General features: G+C 36.4%; 1 long non-coding RNA gene across 1 annotated transcript in view; it reads right to left on the reverse strand.

The window, feature by feature from the left end:
* LOC144371694 (uncharacterized) overlaps positions 1-26,226 on the reverse strand; it is a 638,576-nt gene that overhangs the window by 271,105 nt on the left and 341,245 nt on the right. The window contains exon 3 of the long non-coding RNA XR_013431691.1: positions 9,738-9,780. This is a non-coding gene — a long non-coding RNA (uncharacterized LOC144371694). The remainder of the gene's footprint in view (positions 1-9,737; positions 9,781-26,226) is intronic.

The raw sequence follows: 26,226 nt of genomic DNA on the forward strand, positions 1-26,226 counted from the left end.
TAAACAAACAGATCTGTTAACCTCCTTTTTTGTTCACATATTAAAACAATCCTCAACAGCTGTTTATCCAATTTAACTTAAACCATTTAAATCACGTGAATAAGAAAAAAAATATTTTTTTTCTTATTCATGTGAATAAAAAAATATTTGTATCCATTTTTTCATGAGCGCTCATCATATATGATATATGGACATATGCACATACAAACATACAACACAAAACACAAGTGTGCACACATAATATAATACATACAACACATAACATAATAGTAAAGGCCTTATAACTTTTTACAGGTGAAATCTCCATTGCAATGTTTAAAAACTCTATAGTCAAAACATAGAACTGTTCAGCAAAACATTAACCTAGGTCTGTATGAGCTCAAAAAACAAAATAGAACTTCATGATGTGGGAAAGGGCAATAATAAAATAGATATTGAAAAGAGCATCCTGGTTTCATTACCCTCCAGGTGTGGGAGAACCACTGTTGCAGATGTAAGGATAGCCAATCTGGAGTTCTGGATATCAGCTGTTATGGATTTGAGCCAAATCATCTTTTTTTTGGTCTGTAGAAATCGCTTTAGTTAATCTCTCTGGGATCCAAATCAGCTGCTGTTCTCCCTGAGGAAACACACAAAGAGATTCCCGACTCCAGACAATCACTGGGTCAGGACCTTTCCATTGTCCTGTTAGAATATCCTTCCAAAGTACCTTGGGCTTATGTACATTTTTTGGACACATATGCCATTCTGCAGCACTAACCCTGATGAATCCAAATTTAAAAAGTTAAGAGTAAAAAGGGTTATTTTAAGTTTATCTTTGGGAGATATATACCCCTTCCCAATTCACAACAAAAGACTACAAAGAACTAATATGGTAATAAAGGACAGCCCAAAATGAAAATGGGTAAGTTATTTTAATATACATTTCTCAAAATGATATACAAATTGCCCACAGACACACAAAGAGATGTTAAACAACACTAGTCAATAGGAAAATCAAATAAAAACCAATTCACTTCCACTTGGATGGTTATAGGGGAAAAGACAATAATAACTGTCTACACGGAATTAGGTAAATTACAACTCTCCCATACATTGGAGTTGGGTACATAAAATGGTTCAGCTGTTTTGTAAGGCAATTTGGAATGTCTGTCAAAACCTAACAATCACAGGACATGATAGTGCAAGCCTGTATTCCCAGAGACTCAGGAGGCTGAGGCAGGAGGAACACAAGTTTGAAGTCAGTCTAATCAGCTTAGTAAGATACTGTCTCAAAATTCAAAAAAAAGAAAAGAAAAAGCTAACCACTAAGTTACCAGGGGTAACAGCAATCCTAATCATAGGCATATAAAGGAGACAAAAGCATATGTCAACACAAAAATCTTATAAATGAATTTTCAAAAAATTATTCATCACAGCAAAATTACATACAACCCAAATGTCCATCAATTAATGGATGGATAAGCAAAAGTATATACTTAGAATAGAATATTATTTGGCCTTAAAAAGGAACTTAATACTAGTAAATACTACAAAATAGATGAAGTTTAAAAACAATATTCTATATGTAATTAGTCATTTATGAAAAGTGAAATACTGTATGATTACATTTATATATGATGAAAGTAAATTAACATTCGAGTATGGTGTAGAGGTTGGAGTAAATTGGGAAGTGAACATTTATGGGGTGTGAGTTTTCTTTTCAGGATAATGATTATGTTATAAAATTGACATTATGCCCCCGCCCAAACTCATGCTCTTGAAATTTAATCCCTAACGCAACAGTGTTAGGAGGTAGTGCATCACAGAAAATGTTTAAGCCATGAAGGCAGAATGGATAAAGATCAGTATTATTGGTTCATTTTTTCTTACTTTTCATCTCCCACCATGTGGTAAACCAGCAAGAAAGCTCTCACCAGAGTCAGACACAGTGACACACACCCATAATCCCAGTAATTTGGGAGCTTGAGGCAGGAAGATTGCAAGTTCAAAGCCAGCCTCAGCAGCCTAGTAGGCCTTAAACAACTTAGTGTCACACTGTCTATAAATAAATTATAAAAAGAGCTGGGGAAGTGGCTCAGTGGTAAAGCCTACCTGGGTTCAATCCCTAGTACCCAAACAAACAAAAACTCTCACCAGATGCCAATACCTTGATCTTGGATTTTTCAGCCTCCAGAACTGTGAGAAATACATTTCTGACTTTTATGAATTACCCAGTCTGTGGTTCTGGTATATTATGACAAAACAGACAATTGTGGAAATGGTTGCACAATTATGAATATGCTAAATACCAGTGAAATTCACAACTAAAAGCAAAAAATTATTAGCCAGTCATAAGATTATCATTCATAAAAGATGATTTAATTTGCAATGATGTCTAAGATATGCTATAAAATGGGGAGGAGCAGGACCTTTAAAATGTGCATAGTATTATTTTTCAGGATATGAAGGTATATATTTATAAATTTCACAAATTATTGATTTTTTAAAAATATTTTTTAGTTATCAATGGAACTTTATTTTATTAATTTATATGTGGTGCTGAGAATCAAACCCAGTGCCTCACCAATTCATGTCTTCATATATGTACTTTGGATAATGATGTTTATCACATTCTGCCATCATTCCTTTTTTTTTATTATACATATAGAGCACATTTTTTTCATATCTCTGTTTGTATATAAAGTATGTTCACACCAATTCAAATTTTCATACGTGTACTTTGGATAATGATGTCCATCACATTCCACCATCTTGCTAACCCCCTGCCCCCTCTCTTCCCCTCCCACCCCTCTGCCCTATCTAAAGTTCATCTATTCCTCCCATGTTCCCCTCTCCCTACCCCACTATGAGTCAGTCACCTTTTATCAGAGGAAAACATTCAGCATTTGTCCTTTTGGGATTGGCTGACTTCACTTCTCAGAAGAGGATATACAGTCAATCAACAAATATATGAAAAAAATGTTCATCATCACTAGGAATTAGAGAAATGCAAATAAACACTACATTAAGATATCATCTCACTCTAGTCAGAATGGCAGCTATTATGAAGACAAACAATAGTATTGGCAAGGATGTGGGGAAAAAGATCCACCATCATTTCTAACCCCCTGCCCCCTCCCTTCCCCTCCCACCCCTCTGCCCCTACCTCACTATGAATCACTTATATTAGAAAAAACATTCAGCATTTGGTTTGGGGGGATTGCCTAACTTCACTTAGCATTATATTCTCCAACCCCATCCATTTACCTGCAAATGCCATGATTTTATTCTCTTTTATTGCTGAGTAATAGTCCCTTGTGTATATATGCCACATTTTAGGAAGAGATTATTAAATGAGAGTTTTACTTGAAATTATGAAAAAATTTATTATGTGGATAGTGATGATGGTTACATAATATTATGACTATATTTAATGCAAATGAATTATATACTTATGAAAATAATATTGTGCTATTTATTTATTTGGGGAGTAGGTACCAGGGATTGAGCTCAAGAGCACTTGACCACTGAACCACACCCCCAGCCCTATTTATATTTTATTTAGAGACAGGGTCTCACTGAGTTGCTTAGTGCCTGGCCATTGCTGAGGCTGGCTTTGAACTCCCAATCCTCCTGCCTCAGCTTGCCCAGCCACTGGGATTACAGCTATGTGCCACCACAACTGGCTTATATGTTTACAATAATGAATAAAAGTTTGGGTTTGAATTTTGACTCTACAACTGATTGTTATGACTTTTAACAAATCATTAAATCTTCAACCACTTCTTATGAAAATACTGCAGTCAGCTACATGTGGTAGACATTAGGGAGTCTGAAGCAGGGGGATCACAAGTTTGAGGCAAATCTCAGGAACTTTGTGAAACCCTCAGACACTTAACAAGACCATGTCTCAACATTAAAAAAAAAATTAAGGACTAAGAATATGGTTCAGTGGTAAAGCACCCCTGGGTCCAATCCATAGTACCAAAAAAGAAAGGAAGGAAGAAAGAAATAGAATACAGAGATATTTAGGTTCCCTAAACTTCAATTTCCTGATCTATAAAATGGCATTCTTGATAGTAACAATTCCTGAATGTGTAACTGTGAGGTTAAATATGTTATATTGTTATATATAAGTAGTTTAGTAAAATATCTGGACCAGAGTAAGTCCTCAACAAAATCTAGTCATTATTGTGAAGGAATATTGTTTCTTACTATAAGAAATAAGCATTCATTAATTACAAGGACCAGGAAATGAATGCTGTTGCAGCATGGACCCTTCCTTTTAGGAAATGCAACAGAGCAGGTTATCATTCCAGTTTTTCTATAAAGAGCCAGATAGCAAGTAAATATTTAGTGTTTTGCAGTCCATATGGTCTGTGTTACAACGATTTGGTTCTATTGTTATAGCATGAAAAATAATGATAGACAATACAGGAATGAATGGGTTTGACTACTTTCCAGTAAAACTTTATTCACAAAAGCAGGTGGTACCAAGAATAGGCTGACAGACTACAGTTTGGGAGACACTTGGCTTTCATAAATAACACATTGAGAAAAATTCAAATATACTCTATACTCTTTTCCTTCTGTGTTAATTGCTTTTAAGAATGATCACTGTCTCCCTCCTTAACACAAATGTTTGGGTTTTTTTAATTCAAATCCCTCTCCTTCCATGTCTTTTTTCTAGTTTTTTTTTAAGTTTAACCTTTATTTTATTTATTTGTTTTTATTTGGTGCTGAGAATTGAACCCAGGACCTCACCCATGCTAGCAAGTTCTTTAGCACTGAGCTATAGTTAATTTTGACAGGGGAATTTACTGATTAAATTCCTTGTTAAACTCTATTATGTAATGCTGATGCTTTACAATATCTGGATGCCTTCATTACATTGTGCACATGTCTTCCTATATTTTAAAAGAATATTTACTTTCTTTTTCCATTAAGCTACTATGGAAATTAATACCTGCAAGTTGCTTGAGAGATACAAGGGAAATGCATCATAATGTAGATCTGCATACAAAAGTTTTTATTAATTACATATTTTTCTTTGTACATAACTAGCCAAATACAATAAATTTAATCTGATTTAGTTACTTTTTGTTTGATGCATCAGTGCATTCATATGTAATACGATTATCACAACCAAAATAAAAACCTGAATTTCCATACAATTATAAAGGCAGTCAGTGAAGGTATTGACCTTGGCCCACAATTGCCAAAAGTGAGTATCAATATGTATGGCTCTAGCAAAGGAATGACCTTGTACAGTTTTGCTGAATGATCACACTCAGGAATTTCCCCTGTTAAGTCAGGTCAGAAACACACTTCTTCACCTATCACATCCTACTCAGACATTCTGTACTATATTTTTAAACTCAAAATGCTTCACAGGTCTAATCTAATTGAATTACAATCGGAATCCCCATGGTATTTCTCAGAAATCTAGAGCACACCAAATGCTACTTCATATGCCATTTCTCATTAAGGGGAAAACAGACAAGGTGTACTTGCCTACATTGCAGAGGAAAGACAGCCTCTCCTGGAACTTTGTCCTTTTTCTTCCACAGTCACTTGGCATTTGTGGCTATAGTCTAAAATAATGTTTATACCTTATTTCAATAAATTGAGGACCTATCCCACTTTGTATATGTTGATCTGCTCAGCTTTAAGATTTTTAATAGATATAAATCAAACATAAAAATAACTCAATTTGGGGTTCATTTGCTTTGTTTTAAGAAGGATCAATCACAGATTTTCATAATAGTGTAACAAGGAAATTTTTAAGTAATTGAGAAAAAACTGCATTCAGCAGTTAATTTCTTAAGCAGACTTCTACAATGTCAACAAAATATATCTGGAATTGACATACATCATGCATTGTACAAAAAAGTGGGATACTGCCTAGGACTGTGAAGACAGGGTATTCTTGTGGTATTTCCTGCAAAAGGCCAAGACTTCTTAGCAAAATAACTTTTATTCCTATTTAAAACATCCCTGAAATGATGTTTAAGTGGTTTGTTAGACCTTTAAAAAGTAGAACTTGCAGACATGGTTGAGATTTGGCTATTGACAGAACACAGCAGTTTCAAAAGAAAATCTTAACATGTATATCCTTTTTCTATTAGAGTGTAAATGTTCCCAACAATAAAAATCTTAACTACTCTAATGTTTAGGCAGTAACCACTACAATAAATAGTCCGTACTAGAGGATTTGATTATGGAAGATAGTCAAATAGAGAAGAACCCGAGCATTTGGGAGGTTCCTGACACCAAAATGGAATCATGAGGCTAAGCATGATCTTTAAGTGGTAAAGTGGACAGAGCAAGGGCAAAATGTTTTGATCTCCAATCCTTAGTGTATAACATTAGAAAATTTCCTTAAGCAGTCTTTATTTCAGATCCCATACCTGTATAATAAGGATTATATATACCACCTACTTCCCAGGGTAATTATAAAGTAAGTGCTGACCTACTTGAGCCCCAATACATAGTAGTTAATTTTATTTTATTCCAATGTTTTGGAATTATTTTCAACCAAATGAGATTAAGAACAGATTTTATGAGTAATCCTGAAAAATCCCATTAATCAGAATACCTCAGGCTTCCCTTCCTCCCACACCCCAGCTTTCAGATTAATAGAGGGTTCCTTATCACAGGTGCAGCAAAGTAGTCCAGAAGCAGCTGGCTTTGCTCAACTGACTCATGTAAAAACTGGAACATCACTTCCAGCAGCTGTTATAACCACATTTCTGGTGTTTTCCAATCCTTGGTTTGCAACCACTGATTTTAAAAAAAATACAGCCATCTCTCCCCTCTGTGGATTCTTCAGTCATGTCTCATGTATTCAGGAGAGGCTGAGCCAATTGGATATTAGTTGGGCTCCAGGCTTCTTCTGTGATCTGTTCTTGGCTCCCCTAGCTTCCAGACTAGATGGTATGCAGGGATACAAAGGGGGTGAACTCCAAATAGAAAAACATGAACAACAGCTCCAATAAAGGTTTATACTTAGGTCGAACTGTCAATAAAATGGAGACTGCTTTGAGAGATTAATTTCTCTTTGTTATCCATGCATTGTTAATAAGGTTAGTCAAAACTGACATACCTCTTCTTCCTTCCTAATATGAGCCTGGAGAGACATATTATTTAGTCATGCATATCTAATAAGAGAGTGGGGTGAAGGATAAGCTGCTTTAGCTCCTAATAAAATGCAATCTACTGTATATTGAAGAGTTCTCAACCAAGAAACTATTGTATACTTCAAACAGTGATTTCTTAAATTGTTTAAAATCTCACTATCTTCCAATCTGACATACTGGCTATCATCTCTTCCCAAGCATTTCATCAAAGTGTTCTTCTATCTGTCACAGGATACTGAAAGTTGATGAATTTTAAATTGAAGAAATAGTTAATACTACCAAGAGAGACAGCACATGAAATAGCATTTTGAACTTCAACTCTGTGTCAGTATTATCTTGAAGAATATAATTCAAGAGCTCTTGCTGGAGTCTGCTATCCTCATAAACAAGAGATCTTTATTTAACAGAACTAAGCTTCCCTAAATAGTGATAAAACCTTTTGCCTGAGTCTAAAGGGAAAAAAATAGGAAATACCCAGAAGTGATTATAGGTTACACCAAGATTCAGTTTGTGATTTTAAAAAGTTCAAATTCTGTTCTATTTTCTGTTTTACAAGATTCTGTCAATTTATATTCCTGTCTTTCTGTTAGAGTAATTGCTTAGGGAAAATTCTGGTATACAATGAGCTTGTTCAAGCAACCAGGAGAATAATATAGATATGCTCCACTTTCCTGATGGTAGGGAGATGTGAGATTTTAGTGCTCTAAAATTTTAATCTAAATATTAAGCCTCTTTGGGGCTGGGGTTGTGGCTCAGAGGTAGAGCACTCACCTAGCATGCATGTGGCATTGGGTTCGATCTTCAGCACCACATAAAAAATAAAATAAAGGTATTGTGTCCACCTACAACTAAAAAATAAATATATATTTTTTAAAAAATGATTAAGCCTCTAGGGTTTTCCACAATAAATGTGAAGGCAGAGTAAAATGACAAGAGAGGACACATTCAAGAAGAGCATTAAGTCACTGACCACAGAAATACCAATAGTGTCCAGTTAGATGTTTTCTGAGGAGTAAGCTCAGATCAGACAGGCCTGAGATTTAAAATAATAAGCAACCAGTAGGTTAGGTGTGTTCAGAAGAGATGACTTTTCTTCTAGAATCAAGTTTTAAAGATCTAAAAGAACACATTTAATATAACTGAGAAAATGTATCTATGAAGACTCCCTTGATAACAATCTCTCACCAAGTCTTACTTCCCTGAATAGTGTAGTCATAGTAAAAAACATGAAAGGAATATTGCTTCATTAAAGGAAACTCTTTGTGAAAATCCTCCCTGATAATGATCCAAATTTTTCTTTCCCTAGAACTTTCATACCTTGACTCTAGCTCAGCCACCCAGTCCAAAGGGAGTGAGCCTAGTCTCACTTCTTCATGACAATCATTTGATGTGCAAATATTTGAAGACTATTATCTCAGCTCCATAAGTCTTCTCTCTTAAGTGTAACCTTGTTTCAACCACTTTTTTGTATGACATGATTTTTAGAGACTATCTATCAGACATTTTGATTTTGTTCCATAAGGAATTCTTTAAAAAATAAAGATTCATGTTACTTAAGAATTTTTAATGTAAATAGAGTAAAAAACATGTAGATATTGTATGTATTCCTCAAACCTTATGCGTCACATGATTTAAAACTCTCTTCTACCACCTGATGTCACAGAAGTGTTTGAAAATTACAGGGTTGGGGCCAGGTACCATGGCACATGCCTGTAATCCCAGTGGCTCAGGAGGCTGAGGCTGAGGCAGAGACAGGAGGATCATGAGTTCAAAGCTAATCTCAATAATTTAGCTAGGCCTCAAGAAACTTAGTGAGAAAATATATTTTCTAAAAAAGGGCTGGAGATGTGGCTCAGTGGTTAAGCACTTCTGGGTTCAATCCCTGATACCAAAAGAGAAGAGAAAAAGAGAAAATTACAGTGTTGGTTAATAAATAATAAATGGAATATTGAAAAAAATAAATAAATGTTGGAACAATAACTACAACCTCAGGGCAACACCTTTCTCACATCACCCAACATTCTTACCACAAGTCAGTGCCTCAAATCTCCATTATGAAATATCAGATCAAAGATCAGTGGTTTACAAACTTACAGGAATTATAGAACAATCTTTTCATTAAGCACACAAAATATATTGTAGTACAATAGAGTATACAGCCTGGGATCAAAATAAGTCCTACAACTTACTATGTAGTCTCGAACGAGTTAGTTAACCTTGCTATGCTTTTACTTACATAAAATGGGGATGATAATATCTACCTCACAGGTTGTTTTGAAGATTAAATGAGATACTATGAAACATTGAGAACAATGTCTGCCACAAAGTAAGGACTAAGTAAACATTTCCTACCTTTATAATTACATCAAAACATTTCCCAGGAAGTCATCTATATGCATTAAAGAGATAAAGTTGGCCCTGATGTGTTTGAAGAAAACAGCTACAGACCTAACTACACTACAACCTACCCTAAACCTCTTTCCATTCAGGATCAGAATAATACAACTTAACATTTGCATTAAATAATTTTACTTTGGGGTTAAAGAATGGTGTTATCAGAAATCCTAGTCAAGCATAAATCATCTACCATTAATATCACAGAATAAGCTCATTTACCTTGGGAGGATCAGTCACCTTGTGAGGTACAGAGAAGAGCCCTCTGAAAAGAAAACAGAAAAAGGAAGGATTTTATTTTAATAAGGAAGAAAAGAAGAATACATCTTCAGCAAGATTAACCTTCCAGACAGAACAGATCTGGGGAAAAGACCTGGAGGGAAATAATGCTGGCTGACAAGGACAATAACTAACAATCATCAAGGGCTCTTGATATGTAAACCAAAAGTATTCTAATGTGTTAACTCATCAAGCCTCACAATGAACATGTGAGGTAGAGTCCAATATCAATCTCTTATCAACTCCATTTTGTACAAGCAGGTAACAGACATGAAAAGTTTAAAAACTAGTCCAGAGTTCTATAGCTGGTGAATGACTGGGCTCAAATCTGAATCCAGTCAACAGCTAGTCACACATAGCTCAATTTCAATGAATGACCTACAAGAGACCAAGGCAAAACAAGGCATAAATGACTATGAACACCCAACTGTGATCAGTACCACCTTGGTCTGGTTTACCATAGGAGCATGAAATGTGGAAAAAGACAGATCTATGTTCAAACTCTTGTTCAAACCCTAACAAGGTATATAATCTTGAGGGAGATATATCTGAGCCTGAAGTTATTCAGTGTTATCTTTAGGAGTAGACATTATATGTACAAATCACCAAGTATCCTTGTGCATACTAAGCTTTCACCCAGCAGTAGCATTATTGTTGATAATCTCTACTTTTAAAACATGGTATTCTTTACTTCCCTCCCATGCCACTTTAGAAATTAGCATCATTCCTAAGCACAGAAGAGAACACAGATAGACTAAGTAACATACACAGAACTGACAGCAAGTCAACCCAGGGCAGGAACTCAAATAAAAAACTTCCCAGTGTCCAGACAGATCATTTGAAATTTTCAGCAGCTTCTGCCAAATTCTTAAATTGTTCCTATTCTTAACTCTGTCTTTCTCACCCAAAGAAGAAAGTGAGCACTTGTAACCAATGTCAGATGAAGATTAGACAGATTTCCCAAGTGACAGGATGATCCTCTTGCATTTTCTGGGGGAGATTGGTTCCTGCCAACCAACTGGCAGGGAAAAAAAAGTGACAGCAAGCCACATAAGTGCAAGTATCAGTGGGTGGAGAAATGTCAAAAACAAAGAAAACTCTTTAAAATATTAAATGCAAACTCATTTACTGGTGGCCGCAGATAAAATGGAAGAGTTTGCCATCGACAGGGACTGTGACAGTGATGAATGAAACCATTCTAGAACTGTGAACAAAAGTGGCTGCTGAGAAGGGGGGCAGGCATCTGAGGGGGAGCAGGAAGATGCTGTGGGCGGGGGAACAGGAAGAGAATGAGAACTAGTTATGTGTGGGCTGAGGCATTTTCAGTGGCAGAAAAAAAATAGAAATAATGTTGCTGCTGGTACTTAAAAAGCCCAGGCAGGCATCAATTCCCACCCACCCCTAGTCCCCCACACTCTAAACTCAGGGAAGATATGGCTTCAAAGGAAGAATAAGGGGGAAGGGATAAATTGGAAAGATGCATTTTGACAAATGAAATTAAATGGGGTCAGTTATCAAATTCCAAAGGGAAGAAAGGGATCCCATGACAAGGCCAGTATAATGGATGATGTAATCAGTGACTGCACAAACGACTATCCCTCAGCACTTAAGCAGGACTATTATAGAAAGACTAGAGAAGTTTGAAAGTCATTGTTCCAAGTTCCTTTCACTTCTCAGTTAAAAGACTACATGCTGCCAGAAATAAAGCAAACCTGAGTCATAGCTGGAATTGAAACAGAGTGTTGAAAATGAAAGGTGAGTTATGGAAATGGGTTTGTTTCACATAAATGAAAATGCAGAATTTTGGCTCACTGCAATTCCCTAAAAGCTATGGGAAAGGAACTCAACACACTTCATTTTTAAGTACATGCTATTTTAATAAATGTACCCATATGTTTTAGGTTCACTTTATCCTTTATCCCTCAACATAGCTTTAATATTTGTGTTTGCAAAACGACATTAGGTACTCTGAAATCCTCTCAAGTATTCTGCAAGCATGTATTATGCAACCACAAGGTGACAAACCTAGTACTCAATGCTACAAGGATGGGAAAGAGTGTTAAAAAGAACAAGACATAGCACTTTCCCCCAAGGAAACTGAAGACCACCTGGAGAAATTACGTGAACAGGTATGGAGCAAGTCCCAATTCAAGGGTTAAGTCATCACTATAGACAAGGTAATAACCAAAAAGGCCTCGAGGTGAAATGGCAAATGAAAAAGAGAATCAGGAAATGAGAGCAGCTCTGAAAACCAAAAAATAAATTTAATTTTTTTTTAAAAAAAAATAGCCTTCATTTATTGGACTGGTCATGGAACACATGAGAAAGGCCTTTAAGAAACCAGTAAGATTTGTATAGAGAAGAAAAAGACAAATCCAAATTGGAATTTCTATTCTTTGACTCTAAAATTCCTTGCTTGCTTAATTAAAAGAAAAAAAAGGCAAAAGTCCAAATTTTCTAGACTTTTCAAAGCTCCTTATAATTGCTTTATGATCTACCATCTTTCATCTTTTTTTAACTCAAAGCACCATTTCTTGGCTTTTACTCTTTTGTTACTTGAGTAGTCCTCAAACCTGAACATGTAACTGAATAACCTGAGGAACTTATTAAATAGTCAGATACCCAGTCTGTGACACAGCCCAAGTGAATTCTATAACAGGTAGTAAAGGAAGGCCTACACATGAATAAACACTGGTGCTATTCCTACCAAAAATATACCCCATAACAGGCCTTTTGATAGTGTTAAGCCAGAAGGAACTTGGAGAATATAGATATTTCAGATGTCAATCTACAACCTCCTTACCACAACCCAACTTCCATGTGTTACATTCCATTAGCTATAGAAAAACTGAGTTAATGCTGTAGTCAAAAAATAAACTCACAAAGTGCCTAATATACAATAAACAAATGAAACTCCCCCCTTTAAAAAAGAAAGCAACCAAAAAGGCAAGTTATTTTTAAAATTATTTATTTATTTATTTTCAGTTGTTGATGGACCTTTATTTCTTTATTTATATGTGGTGCTGAGAATCAAACCCAGTGCCTCACACATTCAAGGAAAGTGCTTTACCTCTGAGCCACAACCCCAGCCCAAAAGAGGCAAGTTATAAAAATTGACCTCAAATCAAAAAACATACACTGTGCACAGTGGTACATGCCTATAATCCCAGCAACTCAGTAGACTTTGACAGGAGGATCCCGAGTTCAAAGTCAGCCTCAATGTCAATGAGACCCGACAGGGCTGGGGATGTTGCCCAGTGGCTGAGTGCCCTTGAGTTCAATCCCCATTACCCACCCAACAAAAAGACACTTACACATATATAAATATACACATAGTCACCGAAAGAAAAAAAGAGCATTAAGCTGACATTGAAAAGTTGGTCCACATTTAACACAAAACCCACAAAGTTCACATAGGTTAAAAGTCTAGAAGAAAAATGTACCCTCTCATCCCAGCCAGGCTAGCTTTCTTGGCCTGAGCAGTGACCTCAAAGCTATCAATCTGGTAGCAGCTAATAAAAGAAAAATATAGCTCTTAAGTCTGCAAAACCCAATACATCACATCTCGAATAGCAGAAGCCACAGATCTACTTCTATCTCCCCTGAGGTTAGAGAAAATAACTCAGCACTTAACCCATACTGCCTGGTATGCCCAAATAATACTCCTGAAGCATAGCTCTGAATAAAACACTGATAACTTACTGTTTATAAAGAAAAAGCCCACCTCTTTATTTGATAGTCAAATGCCTCCTTGATATATCCTGCAAACAATCAATATAAACCTTTTATGGTTACTTCCATATCTTATATTCCTATCACAGCACACTATTCCCATTGTATAGATCTGTCCTGAACTTTCCACCATATGGCATTCAATATGTTTGTCCCTCCAGCCAGAATGCTCACAACTCCTGACCTTCCCCTAACTTCAAATGCCTCCATGAAGAATTCAACAGCCCCGAGTCAAGAGTAATTCCTCTCATTAGTGCTTCCACCACGTTGGTATCTCCCTTATAAATCTTAGTACACTTTTCCTGTGTGATAAACAATCATGTATGTCTCTTGTCTCTATTAATTGGGATGGGGGAGTGTAAGGGTAGGATTTATTGAATAGAAACAGAAACAGAATTCTCACAATGTAAGAGGGACAGCAGGTTTTCCCTCTATTAAATTTTAAATACCTTGAAAGCAGGTGCCATGTCTTATCCTCCACAGCACCTGATACAATGACTTACTAAATTAACGAATGATTGTATGCTACTACAGAAGGGGTTAAACATGCACTGCTATAATATCTAGCAGATGGTCTGAGAAAACTCTTTCCATCAGTCTAACTGGCATTTCTCCAATAAAGACTGGATCTTGCTACTTAAAGCACATTTTCCTCTGGATACTATAAGATGTGATTCCTTCATTTTTTTTCTCATTTTTCAGTAAGAGCCATTTTAAATTTCTGAGAAATGTTAGTGTGATGAAAGCAGCCAAGTTTGATAGTCCAAGCTGTTCTCCATCCCTCACTTCCTTTGCATTAGCTTCTTTTTAAGTAAACTCATAGACAAGATAGCAGTCTGGGACTTGAGGCACAGGAAAACCAATTTTGGATGAACGTATTGAAGTGTTTCCCTCTACTCTGGTTTAGGCACAACGGAAAAAAAAATAAATCTCCCTCAATCAACAGAACTAGACAAGAACCCCACCCTGCTCCCACAGTCTTTTCTTCCAGCCAAGTTGGAGAAAGCCTGTGTCCTCAAGGAGTTTACACACTAACTAGCTAGATCCCCATTGCAAACACTCACACATTCCATTTTTGTTTTAAAGAGACAAATTAACTGAATGTTAACAGATTACTATGATGATCAGTGAGCACTTGGATCTGAGTTGACCTAAGCAAGCACAGAATTAACGAACAGCTGCCTAAACCATGTGGCATAAAATGTCAAGGAAAATATGCCAGCATGCCTCAATACCTGAAACCCTGTTGTTCCCTCAAGGTAAGACACTAGAGACATTAATTTTAAATGCAAACACTCCCATAGACCCAGGAATTTAATGAATAACTGCTCAAACCACATTTCACAAACACATAAACCAGTGAAACAGCAGATATCTGCCAAACACAAGAAAGCTGAGAGCATTCCTGATTTTTCCAGGCACTTATTTAAGACCACTGTTCTTGCTCTCTGGGTATACTCATCTCCACTTGAAATATTTTGAGTGCTGTTAGCTCTAACCTCAAGGAGATCTCAGTCTAGTGGGTAAAATAGATATGTAAATAGTCAATTTCAATAATGATGAGGTAAAGAGGGTATGCACAGGTGTGGCAGAACTCACAGGAGAAACTCAGCCCTGTGTAGAGTTGGTAAGAAATGTTTCAAATGAAGTGTGGAGCTGTGACTTGCAAGTACGAACAGAAATCAGCAAAGGTAAAAAAAAAAAAAAAAAAGTATCGTAGTCAGAGTGATTTGCATGGGCAAGGACATTGTGCAGCCTTTTGTGTAAATAAACTGGTAGCAGGGACAAGGGTTATAGAAGGGTCAGAAAGATCTGTAAGTCGGTCAATATTACTGTACTATCAAATATGAGGCAGAAAGTAGAATGTGAAACTTGATCATGGCAAGAGACAGATCATGAAGGGCCACATACATTACAACAGGAAGCCAGGACCTGATGCTCAGGTGAACTGTGAATATTAAGGGGTTTAACAAAGGGATGAGACAACTGGCTTTATCTTTAGGAAGACCAATGGTGTCTGTATGCAGAAAGGATTAAAGAAAGTCAGGAATAGAGATTGGGCATACAAGTACTAGGCAGGCTCAGTAGGCCCAGATATTTTCCTCTTTGCCTTTCTCGCTGTCCTCTTTTCCCTCTCATACTCCCTGTCTTCCTCTGATCAGTTAGTGCACCTCAGGCCCATCCTTGAAGATCACTGGTGGAACTAACTGCAGGTAGCTATCCAGGTTAGAGGGAAAAGTTTCTAAGGCTAGGTCTTTTTCCTAATGGAGGTATATTCAACCAACTTGGTACCTGGATGCTGCCCTCAATGAAATCTACAGGGAGGGCTACAAGAGAATGGCAAAATTCCTCTTACTAGGGTGTGGTTCAGACCTGAAAAATCTCTTAATGACCCTCCCTGAATACATGTTCTACTCACTGTGGCAAAAAAAAACATTTGACTTCAAATAAGTATTTGACTAGAGAGAGAAAGAAGTTTGGAACTGAGGCAAATCCATGCTTTGTATTCAATTATAACAGAAGCTCTGCTTTGGTTTCCCCTTCAGTTTTGCAAAGGACTTGTAAACAAGTGATTTCTCCTTAGTAATTCCTTCTTGTATCCCTTTTTGCTCCTAAAGACTGCCTGCAAGTAGCTCACTATTTAACTCAGGCACTTTTCCACAGTTGATTTCTCACTTTAGATATCACCACCAGCTGCAAAATAGCTAAGAAAAAACAGCCTGAGGTGAAGGTTAACATATTCAGCCCGAGTGATACCACCACCCAATGGTAATCAAAAGGAGAATCATAATGTGAAGCTGACCTTGCTCCCAGCTCAGTATGCATTGTTAGCTCATACTCAAGAGTCTTTAGGGTCTGTGCTTGAGACTAACCAAATTTAATATAGTACTTCCCCGATATGAAATGAGCCTTGGGCACTTAAGGCAGAGAAGCCTTCACAGGTATGATAGCATTCTTTCATCTTCATCAATCCTTATAGATAAGATCTACTATATTGGGCAGAGCAGACACCTTATACAAATTATACAAATTATATTAGTAAGGCAGTAACTAGAAGAGTAATTCCCTGGACTCCTGAATAGAAAAGGCCAACCCCAAACAATCTCTGAATAAGTTATTGAAGGCCATATCATACTCTTTACTTTTACAAACATATAATTAGTATTTCCTGGGTGCTCAACATTGTGATAGGCAAGAGCACACAATCTAGTTGATCTCTAAGACAACATCTATCTATAATCAAAGATCTACAACCCACTGTCAACCAACTCAAAAGAGCCAAGTAAGGTGACATCACAGCAGACAACATGAAATGGAATTCAAGCAAAAGGACAGGTATAATAGAATTAGGTGAGATGCCCAAGTTGTAAGGAGGTGAGAAATAACTTTTTTTAAAAAAATGCTATTATTTATTGAATGTTTGCAATGTTTCAGGCATTATACCAAGGATGGACTAACTCATTTTAATCTTTCACAACATTCTTCTGATGCAAACTTCAGTATTATCTCTCATTTTAAAGATAAGGATCACATGACCAGATTGCTTAAACTACTTGCCCAAGCACAGATAAGCTGATAGGTAGTAGAGGCAGAAGTCAAACCCAAATCTAGAGCCTATGCTCTTAACCACTCTTATCTGAAAAATAATCCTAAGATCTGAGGCAAAATGGCTGAGCTGAATGGGAAGAGGCTGGAAGGAGTTACATATACCCTGGGATCTCTCTCTTCACTGACATCAAGGGTTAATGTGATTCTGAAATTAATATACCCAGGTGCCCTTTTTCCTTCAAGCACATAGACCCCATAAATTTCTCAGTAGAATGGAAGGCTAGGAATCACTCCCTCAGTTTTGGTGAAGTTAGTACAAGTTTCAAACAACATTAAAAGGAAAGCAAATCTAGGAATTTTTAGTTCAAGTTACAATTCTGTTTCTATGGAAACATGTAAGGGCAAACTGTAGGAAGTAGAGTTGAGGCAGGATTTGCCTCTAACCTATAAGCTGCAAAGCTGTTTTTTCCTCTTCAAATAAAAGAGTCCTATGTAAACAAGTTACTAAGGCTGGGAGCCTGAGTGGCTGGAAGATTGTTGGTAAAGGCAGGGATTTAACAATAAGTGAATTAGTAAGAACAGCATGAATTCAACAAAGTTCCTGGTCTTTGAATTATTCTAGTAAACTTGGGTACAAGTTTCTTTGGCATATGAACGTTAGCCTACTCAATCTCCAGCAAGCAACTACCATGAGATGTGATTATTTGGTGGAAATTAAAGGGCTAATGTGCCTGAACTTCGTCATTTGCAACCACCGTATGAAAGAGTCAAACTTCAATTAACCAGGACCCAATGAAGTGGAATCCTCAACTAATTGCATTCACTTTTGTTTAGAGTGTGTCCAATGATAAGGAAAAAAAAACTGTCAGAGAAATTCAGTACGCTATGTATGGGGTGGATACTCTGTATAACTGCTTGACTTTAGAAATATTTTTATACTGTCTATTCCTCCATTTCCTCAACTGTGTAATGTTGTTAGACAAATTAATTAAGATAACTGATATAGGGTTCTTCATACAATACCTGGAACTTAGTTACTTAAATTTTAGCATACATTTAAACTCTTTAGTCTATAACTGTCTCCCAAACCATATTCAGGAAAGGTTTTAGCATCAGTCCCCATGTATCTCTCATCTTCTTCATCATGATTTCCACCTTTTCCATCATTATTTCAAAGAGTAGTTAGTGACATCTGATGTCTAAACAATATTCCAGATGCCAAGCAAGGTCTTTGTGTAATAAAAGTTTCTGAGACATTACTTTCCAGTGCAGGAAAGAGAACCAAAACATTTCTAAATATTTTATAAGTAGTAAAGCAAAAACAATATTAAAGTTCCTCCCCGCCCCCATTTTCTTTTATCTCGACGACTCTTATCTTTCCTTCCACACACATACACAAATGAACTGATTTTAGCCTTTGTTTGATATAGACTATAAATTTTGCACAAGCCAACAATACTTCTATACACCAACTCTATCTATGAGAGTGTGTTTGTCTTAGACTCAATGCAGAAACTGACTTGGTCTATGAAATTCTCTAAGTATCATGCCCAATTAAGCACTTAATTGGGCACCATTTCCTGATGATGATGATTATCATTACTATCTTCACTACCAGCCTGAAGCAAAATTGTTCAAAAAGCAAGCTATTTTCCAAACTCAAACATCCACTCGACATTTTTCTAGTGTTTATTGTCCTGCTTCCCTCCGGTAGCTATGGCCCAGAAACTTAGCTCTCACATACATTCACACTAAAGTATAGAGGGTCAATGATATTTTTACATGAATGTAAAGAGATGAATGGGATGGAGAGGTTTCAGGTAAGTTTGCAACATCACTAAAAATGTTCCAGGAGATGTAAGAAGAGCTCAAGGAACCCTTAATATCATACTGTTTAGAGCTTCTCCAAAGTAGGGGAAAACCTTACAAACCCCTCTTCCACTGGAAAAAAACTGAGGCATAGAGACACACAGGATGCTTGGAACTTCTCAATTTCTCATTACCAACAAGATCTAGGACAAAACTAAACTAAAAGGCAGATAATAGCACCTGTTTACCTGATCAAATAAGCAATACCAAAATATCTAATCTAATAGTCTTCAATGGTGACACTAAATGATGTTACATGAGTTAAACCTTCCAAATCCACAAACACTATAGTTCATATTTTCCTCTAATTTCACAAATGCAAACGAGCCCTGGTAAGATACACTGGATAGCTACATTTTAATTTGAAAGGATGGAAGAGAGCATATTTCTGTTTATGTTCCTCTAACAAAATGCCTTGGACTGGGTAATTTATAAAAAGCAGAAATTTATTTTTCACAATTTTGGAAGCTAGGAAGTCTAAGACCAAGGCATTGGAAGGCTGAGATCTTAGAATCATTTTTCAGCAAGCGGTCTGATCTCTCCTTTATAGATGATGTATTGTTGCTGCATCCTCTGGAATGGAAGAAACTGAATCATAACATGGTAGAAGGGACACACTGAGAAAAAAGGGCTTAAGATAGTTATTGTCAGCCCTCTTTTAAGCCATTGATCCAATCATGAAGACAGAGCTTTCATGATTGATCACATCCAAAAAGGCCACACAAATTAATACCACCAAAGTGGGGATTAAGATTCAGAACAAATTTTTATTTGTTCTTTTTAGTTATATATAACAGTAAAATGTATTTTGACATACATACATGGAAAATAACTTCCCATTCTTGTGGTTGTACATGATGTGGAGTTACACTGGTTGTGTATTCGCATATCAATATAGAAAAGTTATGTCCAATTCATTCTGTCTTTCCCATTCCCATCCTCCCTTCCTTCCCCGATCCCCCCTGATTAATTTGTTGAAACTTTACTCCTCCCTCCCTACCAAGCCTATTTTGAGTTAGCCACTGCATATCAGAGAAAATATTCCACCTTTGGTTTGGGGGGATTGGCTTATTTTACTTAGCATGATAGTCCCCAGTTCCATCCATTTACTGGCAAATACCATAATTTCATTATTTTCTATGGTTGAGTAATATTCCATTGTGTATATGTACATTTACTTTATCCATTCATCTATTGAAGGGCACCAAGGTTGGTTCCATGGCTTAGCTATTGTGAATTGAGCTGCTATGAACACTGATGTGATTGCATTACTATAGTATGCTGATTTTAAGTCCTTTGGGTACATGCCCAGGAGTGGGGAAACTGAGTCAAATGGTAGTTCTATTCGAAGTTTTCTGAGGAATCTCCATATTGCTTTCCAGAGTGGTTGCACTAATTTGCAATCCCACCAGCAATGTATGAGTGTATCTTTTTTTCCCCACATCCTTGCCAACATTTGTTGTTAGTTGTATTCTTGAAAATTGTCATTTTGACTGGAGAAGAAATCTCACTGTAGTTTTAATTTGCATTTCTCTAATTGCTAGTGATGCTGAACATTTTTCATAGATTTGTTGACCATTCATATTCTTCTTCTGTGAACTCAACACATAAATTTTGAAATATACTTAAACAATAGGAAAGGGGAAATCAGGAACAGTCATAGATTGAGTCCAAACCATAGGGAGGAAATATGAAGCTTTTTTCCTTCCTGTTCTCCTTATATCAATGGGCAAAATAGGAAAGATGATTTAAAAAAATAAGTGACTTCATCAAAGTTTGCTTCAGACAAACTGTGCTCTGGAATCAAGTCTCCTTCTCAAAGTAATGGTTTGCCCATGTACTTTCATTCTCTACAAATCCACTTAACATAAGTTAAAAATCTCCAGCTGAGTTTCCATCAGAACTCTCTGTGGAAAGAAGACCAAATGAAAGTGAAACTGTGCACATCCGGCCCCATGAAGGGTGAAATATTTGGATAACATATTGGACATTTCAAATACCTTCAATTTTCTGCTGAAGCAGCCGACTTTCTGGGAACATATTCTTTGAGAAGCAAAAAGTTAAGTGCTCTATTCCAAATCCTCAGTGGGGCAGTGAGCTTGACAGAACATCAACTAGAGGAAGCCAATTAGCGTAGTTTTTACCATGACAACCAGTGCATCTTCCTAAAAAAATCAGTGGGGTTCACGCACTGAAGGGAAAGAAGGGAGAAGTGTCAGAAAATGTGCTGACTTTGGAAAGACTCCTTTTTGAAATGAGCCAATATTATTCATTTCCTCAACACGTCTAGAAAGGGAGAATTATTCTTGTCAATGGCATGACATTCCTATAGCTCATGCATGCACAGATTCTGGATGGTGGAAAGCACCAGGAAGAATAGAAATTTGAGAAAGTACTTTGCAAACCACCTGGAGAGGGGGCAATAGTACAAAACAGATCCAAAAACATCTCTGCAAATATCTGTCGGCTGAGGAGACACAGACATTACTGAATTTTTAATCCACAGAATAAAAGATAGTGGACCCATTCATCAATAAATATCTCTGCAGCTTTTCTAAATAAATTTTCCCCATTTCAAAATTTCTTCCCTTCTCTCACCTATAGCAATCCAAAACTCAAAACTCTACCTACCCCTCCATAAAGCCTTCTATTTGAAATCATTCCAGGTCCCACTGATCAATCTTTTTTCAGAACTCCTATAATAGATTTCATACTACATATATTGGAGGGTGCATGATCTTCTAATTGAAAGCTGACTATATGATCTTGTACTTAATGTCTCTATTGGTGCTAAAGGAAATAAGACTGATCTTCTATATTGTCATGGAAAACTAACACAGAACACCAGTGAGCAAGTGAGCAAGAATCTGTTTCTTTTGTGGATTTTCCTCTCTGAATATTGGAAGGATGATAAAGAAAAGGATGAGTCATTATTTGCCGTCCAGTCCCATTAGGTATTTATAGCTGATTCTAGAAATAGTGTTCTCACAACTACATGCCTTAATTCTCTTTTCTTCAAGTGGCTAAGCTGAGCCACTTTGTGCATAATTTCTTTCTGTGTTTTTTTATCCATAAGAATTCCCATTACTCTTGTGAACTAACAATGCATTTTATCACTCCTCCTTGCATGATATCACCTTTTGCTTTATGTTTCAAGTTATTTATGTCCTTATAGTCTCTCCTTTAGAAGACATACAGTGACAAAATAGGCAATGCAGTAGTACTAACAACTAATACCTATTGAACATGTACTAAGTAGTCCATGTAAATTATTTCATGTAATCCTCAAAGCAATTCTGTTGTGGGAAATATTGTTCTCACATCTCAAGCTTGCAAACTGCAAACTGAGGCTTTAAAAGTATGAGTAAATTTGTTAGCAGGCAACTAAAAAATGTACCATAGGCAGATTGACTTTTAATAAACATTCAGTCAGAGATATAATCATTAAAATATAGCATTATCTTCCCTAATGCAAGCTTTTTAGCCATCTATACTCCTTTAGATTAGAATTAATCCTCCTTGCAATGTTACCCATTTGTAAAATGCATAAGCAAATCCAAAATTAGAAAAAAATAGGTCAAATTACAGGCTTTCAACATCACCTGCTATTCAGGGAAGAATATCCAAGTGTATATTTTAGGTATATTTGCAGATTCCCTAATCTGCAAATTACCTAATGTTCTTTCCTGGAAATTCTGCGTAACTACCCACCAAGAATACACTAGATTTTGGAACTATCCAAACTCTTCAGGCTGGATAAATGTTCAGAATAATGTGAATACACAAAGCTCGCCTAAAACTGCATCATTTTTCATGAAACAACTAAAACAGAATCCACCATCAGTTTAGCCCTGGAGCTGGGATGAGACAGTCCCCACCTGTACATACACCACATTCATACTGTCAAAGAGAAGCATTTTTTTTTTCACTTAATCAAAAATGGATGGTGATGTTGGAAATAAATTTAAATTCAGTTAGGATGAATAAGGCCAAAGATCTACTACATAACATTGTGATTACAATTAATATCAATGTATTACATTCTTAAAATTACTGAAGGAAGGCTATTTGATTAGTACATGCTGTATGCTTGTACTAAAATATCACAATGAATCCCATTAACATAAACAAGGGATATGTTGTAGTCTTTTATATTGTTTTCCGTCACTGTGAGACCAAAGAACCTGACGAGAATAATTAGAGGAGGAAAATTTTATGTGGGGCTCACTGTTTCAGAGGTCCCAAACCATAAATGAACCACTCCACTCCTCAGGGCCCGAGATGAGGCAGAACAACATTATGGCAGACGAGTGTAAAGGAGGAAAGCAGTTGGGAACATGGCATCAGGAAAGAGAGGCCAAGCTTCTCCTCACTGTCAAACTAAATATACCTCAAAGGCACCACCCAAATGACAAAGCTCATCCAGCCAAACCCCCTGTCTGCCTACAGTTATCACCCAGTTAATCCCTATCAGGGGATTAACGCACTTATTAGGTTAAGATTCTCATAGCCCAATCATTTCACTTCTAAACCTTCTTGCTTTTGTCTCACACATGAACTTTTGGGGGCATACCTCATATCCAAACCATAACAGCATGTTAATCAAAAACAAAATTGAAAAATTAATGCATCAATTTTAAGTTTTCTCAACACAAAAAAAAAATGTGAGGAAATGTGTGTGTGTGTATGTGTGTATACACACACTTCATTTAACCACTCCACAATGTACACATATTTCAAAACATGTTATATAACATATATACAAATTTTACTTGTCAAGCAAACTAAATAAAAAGTGGTTGGTGACCAGGAGTAAGCCTACAAATTTGTACATTGATTTGGAAAAACTTGATTAAAATGCTTAAAAAAAAAAAAAAAAAAGCAAGAGTAGGCTGGATACGGTGGCACACACCTGAAATTCCAGTGGCTCAGGAGGCTGAAGTAGAAGAATTTGGAGTTCAAAGCCAGCCTCCTCAGCAATAGTGAGATGCTGGTGAAACTCTGTCTCTAAATAAAATACAAAATAGGGCTGGGGATATGGTTCAGTGGTTGAATGCTCCTCATTTCAATCCCCAGTACACAAAAAAATAAAAATTAAAAATTAAAAGCAATAGTATAGTATACTGTAGTACAATATCGTATAAAATAGTATAGCCTTTATCCTAAGTCCTCCACAGAGATAGGCCTATAGCTGACTCTGCCCAATATTCCTCTGTATAGTCAAATAAAGAGGAACGAATACCTAAACAACAAAGACTTATCAGGTCCAAAGTATTAGATGTGCCAAGACTGAGGAAACCTAATGCAGAGGCATTCTCTAATTTATGCAAATTCCATGGAGCAAATTTCCAAGGAACAAATGCCAAAAAAATAATAGGCAATTACTTCATTTCTAAAAGATTTTGCCAAAGGGTACTTACAAATACCAGAATTCAATACATTATAGATAATTATGATTTACTTTATGAAAGTTTGTGAATATTTTATACCTATTGATTATTTATACACACAATCTGAGTGAAACTTTTATAAATCCAATCATAGTTAATATATACAAGGCAAACTATGGGTGAATATCTTCCTGTCGATTTCATATTACAAATAATCATTTTTCTCATTTTACTATTTTGTGGATTTAGGTCTTTTTATAAAAAATCATCTATAACTGACAAAGTGCAGAAGATAAAACTTATAGCAAACAAATAATAAACCATTGTCAAGCCAGCTGATAATATAAATGATTTGGAATGATAATATAAGTTAAAGAAGAGAAATCTAGATGTTCTTTGCAGAGTGAGTCATGCCATGAATTCCTACTTCAAGTATGCTTGGATGGAACCAAGTGCTCAAACCCTATCCTTTCCCACCCAGCTTCTCAGAACCAACCCTTCCATACTTCCTCTTAGAATACTCAGACAGCCCAAGGGCCCATCTGCTATTACCTCTCCTTAGCCACCTATCATAATGACTGTGTCCCACTGGCAAGTATACCAGAATTTTACTACCAGGATTCCAAGGCCACTATCAACCACTAGATCAACCAAGAGCTGTGACTTCTACCTCTACATATGTTTGTCTTTACCACCATGATGGGGCTTTGAAGAACTTTGCTAAATATTTTCTTCATCAATCTCATGAGGAGCAGAAACATGCTGAAAAACTGTTAAAGCTCCAGAACCAACAGAAGTGGCTGAATTATTTTTCAAAAAAAATCAACAAAATCAAGACCACTAGGGAAGAAGTCTGCATGCATTACACTTGAGAGAAGGTGTGAATCAGTCACTACTAAAACTGTACAATTTGGTCAGTATCAGAAGTGGCCCTAATTTGTATGACTTCTTTGAGACCTATTATCTGAATGCATAAATGAAATCCATCAAAAAATTGGGTAACTGGCTAACAAACTTAATCCTTAACAAGATGATTACCCCAGATTCTGGTACAAAAGAATGTGTCTTTGACAAGCACATCCTGAGAGACAGTGGTAATGAGAGATAAGGTTTAGGCTAATTTCCCTGAAGGTGTTGAGTGACATTTCTGGTCACCTAGGCAGTGAGGTTATTTGGTTCCCCCCACCAAAAAAAAAAAAAAGAGAGAGAAGGTTTGAATCAACATGTACTTTAAGAATTAGCAATTTATAGAAGGTGGTACATCTATAGGACCAAAGGGAATTATCTAGATATTGTCTATGGTCTTTAACTGAATGATTCATCCAACATAGTCAGTGTGACAGTGGTTGTGAAACCTGACTACAATATCTAGTTCCTATACCTTCTCTCAAATTCTATCCAAGCCAATCTATACAAAATAGTTATTTGAGAGGATTTTTTAAGCTTTACCTAGTTCTTTTTTACTTGAAATAAACAGACTAGTTGTTCCCAGAATTGCTATGGTCAGAATCACATCTTGGATTCTTTGTTTTCCAAGAAGAATTATACATCCTATACACCCACCTTATGTTCAGCACTGTATACAAAAGAATGCATAAGTCTAGGGGTAAAGACTAAACCTACACATATGAAGCAAAAGATAACTTGTCATAGTATATGCCTACATTTTAGATTGAATTGTTAACACTGTTATAAGTTCAGATTTTAAAGCAACTTACTGAATTAGAGTTCTTGAGGGTTTTAGGAGCTGGTTCTTGGAGAGTAGAGGACAGTATATAAAATGGGCTTTGGAATACAAATGACATGAGTTCAAATCCCAACTTCACTATATCTTAGCTACATAGCATCAAGCAACTTACTTAACTTCTTTGAACTCCAGTGTCCCCACCTAT

This window comes from Ictidomys tridecemlineatus, chromosome X (genome assembly GCF_052094955.1).
Source record: "Ictidomys tridecemlineatus isolate mIctTri1 chromosome X, mIctTri1.hap1, whole genome shotgun sequence".
In the NCBI taxonomy this organism is placed as follows: Eukaryota; Metazoa; Chordata; class Mammalia; order Rodentia; family Sciuridae; genus Ictidomys; species Ictidomys tridecemlineatus.